The following is a 10,862-nucleotide window of genomic DNA, read 5'->3' as shown; positions in this document are numbered from 1 at the left end:
AGCTCGATGACGATCCCCGGGCTCCGATCCAGCAAAGCTTCGGGGAGGAGTTCCGTCAGCACGACGGCATGGTGACGATCTTGATGTTCTACCGACGCAGGGCTTCGCCTAAGCACTACAACGATATGATCAAGGTGGAATATGGTGGCAGGGGGCACCGCACACGGCTAAGGAACGATCTCAATGATCAACTTGTGTGTCTAGAGGTGCCCCCTGCCTCCGTATATAAAGGAACCAAGGGGGAGAGGTGCGCCGGCCAGGAGGAGGGCGCAGGAGGAGTCCTACTCCTACCGGGAGTAGGACTCCCCCCCCCCCCAATCCTATTCCAACTAGGATTCCCAAGAGGGAAAGAGGGAGAGGGGTGGCCGGCCACCTCTCCTAGTCCTAATAGGACTAGGGGAGGGGGGAGGCGAGCAACCCTTATGGGCAGCCCTTTCACCTTTCCACTAAGGCCCAATAAGGCCCATATGACTCCCGGGGGGTTCCGGTAACCTCCCGGTAATCCGGTAAAATCCTGATTTCACCCGGAACACTTCTGATGTCCAAACATAGGCTTCCAATATATCAATCTTTATGTCTCGACCATTTCGAGACTCCTCGTCATGTCCATGATCACATCCGGGACTCCGAACAACCTTCGGTACATCAAAATGCATAAACTCATAATAACTGTCATCGTAACGTTAAGCGTGTGGACCCTACGGTTCGAGAACAATGTAGACATGACCGAGACACGTCTCCGGTCAATAACCAATAGCGGGACCTGGATGCCCATATTGGCTCCTACATATTCTACGAAGATCCTTATCGGTCAGACCGCATAACAACATACGTTGTTCCCTTTGTCATTGGTATGTTACTTGCCCGAGATTCGATCGTCGGTATCCAATACCTAGTTCAATCTCGTTACCGGCAAGTCTCTTTACTCGTTCCGTAATACATCATCTCACAACTACCATATTAGTTGTAATGCTTGCAAGGCTTATATGATGTGCATTACCGAGAGGGCCCAGAGATACCTCTCCGACAATCGGAGTGACAAACCTAATCTCGAAATACGCCAACCCAACATGTACCATTGGAGACACTTGTAGTACTCCTTTATAATCACCCAGTTACGTTGTGACGTTTGGTAGTACCCAAAGTGTTCCTCCGGTAAACGGGAGTTGCATAATCTCATAGTTATAGGAACATGTATAAGTCATGAAGAAAGCAATAGCAACATACTAAACGATCGGGTGCTAAGCTAATGGAATGGGTCATGTCAATCAGATCATTCAACTAATGATGTGACCTCGTTAATCAAATAACAACTCATTGTTCATGGTTAGGAAACATAACCATCTTTGATTAACGAGCTAGTCAAGTAGAGGCATACTAGTGACACTTTGTTTGTCTATTTATTCACACATGTATTATGTTTCCGGTTAATACAATTCTAGCATGAATAATAAACATTTATCATGATTATAATAAATAATAACTTTATTATTGCCTCTAGGGCATATTTCCTTCAGCAACTATACGGACTGGATCCAAAACTTGAGGATCATCCTCATAGCTGCCAAGAAAGCATATGTCCTTGAAGCACCGCTAGGTGACGCACCCATTTTCCCAGCAACTCAAGACGTTATGAACGTCTGGCAGTCACGTAGTGATGATTACTCCCTGCTTCAGTGCGGCATGTTTACAGCTTAGAATCGGGGCTCCAAAAGCGTTTTGAGCAGCATGGAGCATAGGAGATGTTCCAAGAGCTGAAATGGTTTTCCAAGCTCATGCCTGGGTCAAGAGATATGAAGTCTCCGACAAGTTTTACAGTTGTAAGATGGAGGAAAACAGTACTGTCAGTGAGCATATACTCACTATATCTAGATTGCATGACCGTTTGTCTTAGCTGGGAGTTAATATTCCAGATGACTCAGTCATTGACAGGATCCTCCAGTCGCTCCCACCTAGCTACAAGAGCTTTGTGATGAACTACAATATGCAAGGGATGGAGAAATCCATTCCTGAGTTATATTCAATGCTGAAATCAGTGGAGGTGGAAATCAAAAAGGAACATCAAGTGTTGATGGTGAATAAGACCACTAGTTTCAAGAAAGGAAAGGGTAAAAAAACTTCAAGAAGGATGGCAAGGGAGTTGCCACGCCCGATAAATCAGTTGCTGGGAAGAAGCCAAACAATGGACCCAAGCCCGAGACTCAGTGCTTTTATTGCAAGGGAAATGGTCACTGGAAGCGGAACTGCCCCAAGTACTTAGCGGATAAGAAGGCCGGCAACACCAAAGGTATATGTGATATACATGTTACTGATGTATACCTTACCAGCGCTCGTAGTAGCTCCTGGGTATTTGATACCGGCGCGGTTGCCCATATTTGTAACTCAAAATAGGAGCTGCGGAATAAGCGGAGACTGGCAAAGGATGAGGTGACGATGCGCGTCAGGAATGGTTCCAAGGTCGATGTGATCGCTGTCGGCACACTACCTCTACATTTACCTACGAAATTAGTTTTAAACCTCAATAATTGTTATTTAGTGCCAGCTTTGAGCATGAACATTGTATCTGGATCTCGTTTAATGCGAGATGGCTACTCATTTAAATCCGACAATAATGGTTGTTCTGTTTATATGAGAGATATGTTTTACGGTCATGCCCCGCTGGTCAACGGTTTATTCTTCTTAAATCTCGAACGTGATGTTACACATATTCATAGTGTGAATACCAAAAGATGTAAGGTTAATAATGATAGTCCCACATACTTGTGGCACTACCACCTTGATCACATTGGTGTCAAACGCATGAAGAAACTCTATGTAGATGGACTTTTGGAGTCTCTTGATTATGAATCATTTAACACATGCGAACCATGCCTCATGGGCAAGATGACCAAGACTCCGTTCTCCGGAACAATGGAGCGAGCAACCAACTTGTTGGAAATAATACATACTGATGTGTGAGGTTCAATGAGCGTTGAAGCTCGCGGTGACTATCGTTATGTTCTCACCCTCACTGATGACTTAAGTAGATATGGGGATGTCTACTTAATAAAACACAAGTCTGAGACCTTTGAAAAGTTCAAGGAATTTCAGAGTGAGGTGGAGAATCAACATGACAGGAAAATAAAGTTCTTATGATCAGATCGTGGAGGAGAATATTTAAGTCACAAGTTTGGTACGCACTTAAGGAAATGTGGAATTGTTTCATAACTCACGCCGCCTGGAACACCTCAGTGTAATGGAGTGTCCGAACGTCGTAATCACACTCTATTGGATATGGTGCAATCTATGATGTCTCTTAACGATTTACTGCTATCTTTTTGGGGTTATGCTTTAGAGACAGCCACATTCACTTTAAATAGGGCACCGTCTAAATCCGTTGAGACGACACCATATGAATTATGGTTTGGGAAGAAACCTAAGCTGTCGTTTCTAAAAGTTTGGGGATGCGATGCTTATGTCAAGAAACTTCAACCTCAAAAGCTCGAACCCAAGTCGGAAAAATGCGTCTTCATAGGATACCCTAAGGAAACCATTGGGTATACCTTCTACCTCAGATCCGAAGGCAAGATCTTTGTTGCCAAGAACGGATCCTTTCTGGAGAAAGAGTTACTCTGAAAGAATTAAGTGGGAGGAAAGTAGAACTTGATGAAGTGCTACCTCTTGAACCGGAAAATAGCGCAGCTCAGGAAGATGTTTCTGTGGTGCCTGCACCGACTAGAGATGAAGTTAATGATGATGATCAAGGAACTTCAGATCAAGTTGCTACTGAACTTTGTAGGTCCACAAGGACACGTTCCACACCAGAATGGTATGGCAACCCTGTCCTGGAAATCATGTTGTTAGAAAACGGTGAACCTTCGAACTATGAAGAAGCAATGGCGGGCCCAGATTCCAACAAATGGCTTGAAGCCATGAAATCCGAGATAGGATCCATGTGTGAAAACAAAGTATGGACTTTGACAGACTTGCCCAATGATCGGCGAGCCATAGAAAATAAATGGATCTTTAAGTAGAAGACTGACGCGGATGGTAATGTGACCATCTATAAAGCTCGACCTGTCACTAAGGGTTATCAACAAGTTCAAAGGGTTGACTACGATGAGACCTTCTTGCCGTAGCGAAGCTAAAGTCCGTCCGAATCATGTTAGCAATTGCCGCATTCTATGATTATGAGATATGGCAAATGGACATCAAAATGGCATTCCTTAACGGTTTCCTTAAGGAAGAATTGTATATGATGCAGCCGGAAGGTTTTGTCGATCCTCAGAATGCTGACAAGGTGTGCAAGCTCCAGCGCTCCATCTATGGGCTGGTGCAAGCATCTCGGAGTTGGAACATTCGCTTGGATGAAATGATCAAAGCGTTTGGGTTTATGCAGACTTATGGAGAAGCCTGTGTTTACAAGAAAGTGAGTGGGAGCTGTGTAGCATTTCTCATATTATATGTGGATGGCATACTATTGATGGGAAATGATATAGAACTTTTGGAAAGCATAAAGGCCTACTTGAATAAGTGTTTTTCAATGAAGGACCTTGGAGAAGCTGCTTACATATTAGGCATCAAGATCTATAGAGATAGATCAAGACGCCTCATCGGTCTTTCACAAAGCACATACCTTGATAAGATATTGAAGAAGTTCAATATGGATCAGTCCAAGAAGGGGTTCTTGCCTGTATTGCAAGGTGTGAAATTGAGCATGGCTCAATGCCCGACCTCGGCAGGAGATAGAGAAAAGATGAGTGTCATCCCCTATGCCTCGGCCATAGGGTCTATTATGTATGCCATGATGTGTACGAGACCTGATGTGAACCTTGCCGTAAGTTTGGTAGGGGGTACCAAAGTAATCCCGACATGGAACACTGGACATCGGTCAAGAGTATCCTGAAGTACCTAAAAAGGACTAAGGATATGTTTCTCGTTTATGGAGGTGACGAAGAGCTCGTCGTAAAGGGTTACGTCGATGCTAGCTTCGACACAGATCTAGATGACTCCAAGTCACAAACCGGATACGTGTATATTTTGAATGGTGGGGCAGTCAGCTGGTGCAGTTGCAAGCAAAGCGTCGTGGCGGGATCTACATGTGAAGCAGAGTACATGGTAGCCTCGGAGGCAGCACATGAAGCAATCTGGATGAAGGAGTTCATTACCGACCTAGGAGTTATTCCCAATGTGTCGGGCCCGATGACTCTCTTCTGTGACAACACTGGAGCTATTTCCCTTGCCAAGGAGCCCAGGTTTCACAAGAAGAACAAGCATATCAAGCGTCGCTTGAACTCCATTCGTGAGAATGTTCAAGATGGAGACATAGATATTTGTAAAGTGCATACGGATCTGAATGTCGCAGATCCATTGCCTAACCTCTTCCACGAGCAAAACATGATCAACACTAGATCTCTATGGGTGTAACTAGATTATTGACTCTAGTGCAAGTGGGAGACTGTTGGAAATATATCCTAGAGGCAATAATAAAATGGTTATTATTATATTTCCTTGTTCATGATAATTTTCTGTTGTTCATGCTATAATTGTATTGACCGAAAACCGTAATACATGTGTGAACAGATAGACCACAACATGTCCCTAGTGAGCCTCTAGTTGACTAGCTCGTTGATCAATAGATGGTTATGGTTTCCTGACCATGGACATTAGATGTCATTGATAATGGGATCACATCATTAGGAGAATGATGTGATGGACAAGACCCAATCCTAAGCATAGCACAAGATCGTGTAGTTCATTTGCTAAGAGCTTTTCTAATGTCAAGTATCATTTCCTTGGACCATGAGATTGTGCAACTCCCGCATGCCATAGGAATGCTTTGGGTGTACCAAACATCACAACATAACTGGGTGGCTATAAAGGTACACTACAGGTATCTCCGAAAGTGTCTGTTGGGTTGGCACGAATCGAGACTGGGATTTGTCACTCCGTATGACGGAGAGGTATCTCTGGGCCCACTCGGTAATGCATCGTCATAATGAGCTCAATGTGACTAAGCAGTTAGTCACAGGATCATGCATTACGGAACGAGTAAAGAGACTTGCCGATAACGAGATGAACGAGGTTTTGGGATACCGACAATCGAATCTCGGGCAAGTAACATACTAATTGACAAAGGGAATTGTATACGGGATTGATTGAATCCCTGACATCGTGGTTCATCCGATGAGATCATCGTGGAATATGTGGGAGCCAACATGGGTATCCAGATCCCGCTGTCGGTTATTGGCCGGAGAGATGTCTCAGTCATGTCTGCATGATTCCCGAACCCGTAGGGTCTACACACTTAAGGTTCGGTGACGCTAGAGTTGTTATGGGAAATAGTATGTGGTTATCGAATGTTGCTTGGAGTCCCGGATAAGATCCCGGATGTCACGAGGAGTTCCGGTATGGTCCGGAGATAAAGATTTATATATGGGGAGTCCTTATTCGGTCACCGGAAGTGTTCAGGATTTTATCGGTATTGTACCGGGACCACCAAAAGGGTTCCGGGGGTCCACCGGGAGGGTCCACCTACCCCGAAGGGCCCTATGGCTGAATATGGAGGGGAACCAGCCCCTAGGTGGGCTGGGCACCAAAACCCCCTAGGGCCCATGCACCTAGGGTTGGGGGAAACCCTAAAAGGGGCGCCCTCCTTGGCTTGGGGGGCAAGCCTACCCCCCTTGGCCGCCGCCCCCCTCTAGATCCATCTGGAGGGGGCCGGCCCCCCTCTCCCTTGCTCCTATAAATAGAGGGGAGGTGGGAGGGCTGCCGCAACCCTTCCCCTGGCACAGCCCTCCCCCCTCCAACACCTCCTCCTCCTCCGTAGTGCTTGACGAAGCCCTGCCGGAGAACTGCAAGCTCCACTACCACGTCGTTGTGCTGCCGGAGCTCTCCCTCAACTTCTCCTCTCCCCTTGCTGGATCAAGAAGGAGGAGACGTCCCCGGGTTGTACGTGTGTTGAAATCGGAGGCGCCGTCCATTCAGCTTTAGATCGGATCTTCCGCGATTTGAATCACCGCGAGTACGACTCCATCATCTGCGTTCTAGTAACGCTTCCGCTTAGAGATCTTCAAAGGTATGAAGATGCACATTCTCTCTTTCTCTCTCTCTCTCTTTCTCTCTCTCTCTCTCTCTGTCTTGTTGCTAGAATCTCCTAGATTGATCTTGGTGTTACGTTGGAAATTTTGAGTTATTGCTACGTTCCCCAACACTTTATGTTAGAGATTCTATCACAACTTCTTGCTCTAGTGTCTGTTCTAGATGTGTTCCATTCTAGTTCATATATGCAGATGCTATTTACCTTCTCTCTATCACTTTGCATGGCTGACTTTATCTCTGCTATATTAGTTATGCATTATCTAGTATTTCTGTTAATAAAATTATTTGGTAAATTGCTCATATTTCCAACAGATATAAGGGGTCCGGTTGGGTCACTTTTTGTCTTCTCTCTCATGTCTGGTCACTAACCGGGCGCGTCCGCGGGCGTATGAGAGATGGTTTGAGGCGTCCGGTTGTAGATGCTCTAAGATCAAACAGAATCAATATATTGTATTGAGAAAAGTATAATTTCCGTCTCTCAACTTGACCAATACCCTATAAATGGTCCCCTAGCTCTGGTACAGGAAAACCATCTAATTTTCGTCCCTTGGGCTATTTTCATGGTTTTGTGCCGATGTGGCATGGTCTTGACCGTTAACCTCGTCACGTCATTGCCCAACTCACTTTATTCCCCTCTCTATTCTCTCACCACTACATGGTCATAGGTCACCATTGTGCATGTGTCAGCAACGAGGCTCACCAACCCCTTGTTCGGCAACGATTGCTAGATCGAAACGTCGTCGTTGACCTTATTGTTGCCGCCAAAAATAATCATCGTGTTGTCATCACTAACAGGGACTCCCGTGCAATTCCAACAACCAGTCCTGGCGCCGTGAGCTAGCCGATAGGGGACCTCCCCTACCCCTTCCCTTCCCTCGCCATCGTTATGCAAAGCTCATGCAACGTTGGCACCGGTGGGGACATTCTTCGATGTGGTAGTGTCGACTATGGTGGGCTTGGCAGCGTTTTGGTGCAACGAGGGGAGGCAGTTATGGTCGACGTGGCAATGTCAGCTATGGTGGACTCATTCGTACTAGGGTTGCACATCGGGTGGGTGGTTGGCATGCGAATTAAGTGGGTGATGGTAGAGACGGTGGTCGTCCATGTTATGCCTCAGAGTGTGCTCGTGCGGGGTGGCAGGATTGAAGGTGTTAGTGCATGCAAGTCTTCACAACGTGGTGCTCAGCGGTGGCGCATGAAGGTCTTCTGACACGGCCTCGACGCGTGCACATTTAGAATCTTAGCGTATGCCAAAATGATTGGGTGGTGTTGACCCTTCTTGGGGCTTGATCCGAGCGATGAGGGCGATGGTGCATGGCTGATGTCCGGGCGGCTACCCAGGGGACGTGGTCAGCGATCTGCGAGGTTGTTGCATTGGTGGTCATATATGGTTACAACTCTACATCATGTGTCCTCCCTCTCTCACCTATGAAGGTCGAAGGCAGTGGGGTAGTGTCTTCGAGTGGGGCGGCGAGGTCCTCCACTTGCTTCCTACATTTTCTCCAATGGGTGTGGGTGAACATCGGTTTCTCTGCATCCAGATCTGGCTAGTGAGTTGTTGTCAGTTGACGAAAAGGTTGATGGCCGTGATGGCTTCAATAACAAGTATACGCATACTCCAGGTGAAACCCCAAGATCTTGCTTCGTTGGCTTCACCAGGCAACGCTGATGTGTGTATGCTATTACCTTGTCAAGGGTGTTGGCTCAAATCTTCACTTTGGGGATGAAAATCACAAGTTCGACCATTGGTTGTTTTGGATGGCCAAGGGTTTTTTCTTCTTATATAAGCCGATCTATCATTGATGCCTAGCTTTGCTTACCATTGGGTTACAAAAACCAATTGGTTTTTTTCAAAATGTATCTTGTTTGAAAGAGTCTCATTGAGTTTTGTTAGTTCCCAAGTGTATTTTAATGTTTCATTGTGTATCATCAAACCCGAGCCAAAACCGATGCATTCTTTTTTATTAGTACACAATGAAACATGATGATACACGTTGAAACAAGGCAAAAACCGAATGAAATCTTTTGAAATGATATTTTTCTTGACAACAACCAAAGAAGTAGCACAAATCTCAAATCAACCACAAGTGGTGGATCCATGCACGAGATATACCGTGCACGATAGATAAACCACTCTCCTGTTGGGAACGTTCTTTTGCTGAAAATGTGTCTCAATAACATATAAAGCAGTAGTAATTTAATTTTGATTAGAGCTTGGTGGCTACCACTTATAAGGTCAATTCATGGGCATGGCCATCTCCTCCATGGACCACATGGTTTGAAATGTTTGGGCTCCATCAAAAATCAAGTTTTTTGTGTGGTTGACTTTGAAAGGTCAGATTTGGACAACCGACAGGTTGGCAAAGCATGGGTGGACAAATTGAGGCCTTTGCCCCTCCGTAAAAGGGAGCAAGAAAACAGAGCTCAACTCTTCTTCAAGTGGCGCTAAACCCTTAGGTTTTGAAACTTGGTCATCAAGAGGCTAGGCCTTGTGAAACTTGGTCATCAAGAGGCTAGGCCTTGTGCACATGGATACATCCATTTGGCATTTGGAGGTCTCCGTCAAGGATTGATGAGATAATAGAACCGGAATGCAAAATCCCAATAGATGAGCCATGGCTTCTCTCATCATGATTGTCTCTTGGACAATTTGGAATGAGAGAAACTCCTGGGTTTTCCGGCAGAAGAGCGATTCGCCGGCAATCTTGTTGAACATCATCTTTGATGAGGCGAAACTTGGACCACTGCGGGTGCTAAGAAACTAGAGAAAATTGTATCGCGCGATGCATTGTTTTGAAGGGCACTTGTAAAACTCTATATCTCTTTAATTAATAGATGATGCAAATCTTATGCCTCTGAGAAAAATCAATCAGATTAATTCCAATCCTTTCTTGTCCAAACCCCTACTAGACTTACGAACAAGTTTTGCGGATTAGAAGCTATAGGGTTAAGTGACATGAACTAAATTGAGGGAGGCCGGCCCCATTGTGAAATGCAAGGGAGTGGGCTATACCAGGCCATAACTCGGGCCGGGCCTAGAAAAGCCCATAGCAAAAAACCTTGGTCTGGGCCCAGCCGTCGGGCCTAGATTTCAGGCCCAAGGCCAGCCCTCATCAGTGGAAAAGCCTGCCGGGCCTCGGGCTTCGGATCGGGCCTCTTCCCGAAAACACACATATGTCAAGCCCGGGCCCGGCCAACCGTGTCATCCAGGCTTAAAACCTAGGCCCAGCCCAGCCCGTGGGCAAGACCGGCCCGGGTTTTCCATGGCTAGGTATAGAGTGTGGCGAATTAAGGAGGGCCGCATCCGTCCGTAGGAGTCAGTCCGTAAAAACTGTCCATACGTTGAGCATTTTCGCCCAAACCCAGACTTATAACAGTACACAAAAATGGTATTCTTGCGTATACTTTTACAAAAACTTTTAGTACTGGGAGAGGGATAGTAACCACCTGGAGCTAAACATGGGAATAACCGTCGTCCGATTGTGCTGGTGTGTATGTTTTTTGTAGATGTGTTACGTAAAAATAGCATTGCTCGTACAGTACAGTGTGTGAACCCTGCGTTGGAGGCAGGAGCCGTACGTACACAACACAACTGTGGCTTGAGCTTTCCTTGGATAGCTATCCTATCAGCGGCGCCCCCCGCATGCATGCACACACAGGTGATACTACCCATGCCACGGTTTGTGCAGGCTTCTGCGTGTCTCAGCCGTCGCAGACATGAACAAAAAGCTCACAACGCGCGGCACAACCGATGCGATCCCATGCCTTCTGTCTCTTCCAAA

This window comes from Triticum aestivum, chromosome 2B, assembly GCF_018294505.1.
Source record: "Triticum aestivum cultivar Chinese Spring chromosome 2B, IWGSC CS RefSeq v2.1, whole genome shotgun sequence".
In the NCBI taxonomy this organism is placed as follows: domain Eukaryota; kingdom Viridiplantae; phylum Streptophyta; class Magnoliopsida; order Poales; family Poaceae; genus Triticum; species Triticum aestivum.
Note: the sequence above shows the minus strand (reverse complement) of the source record.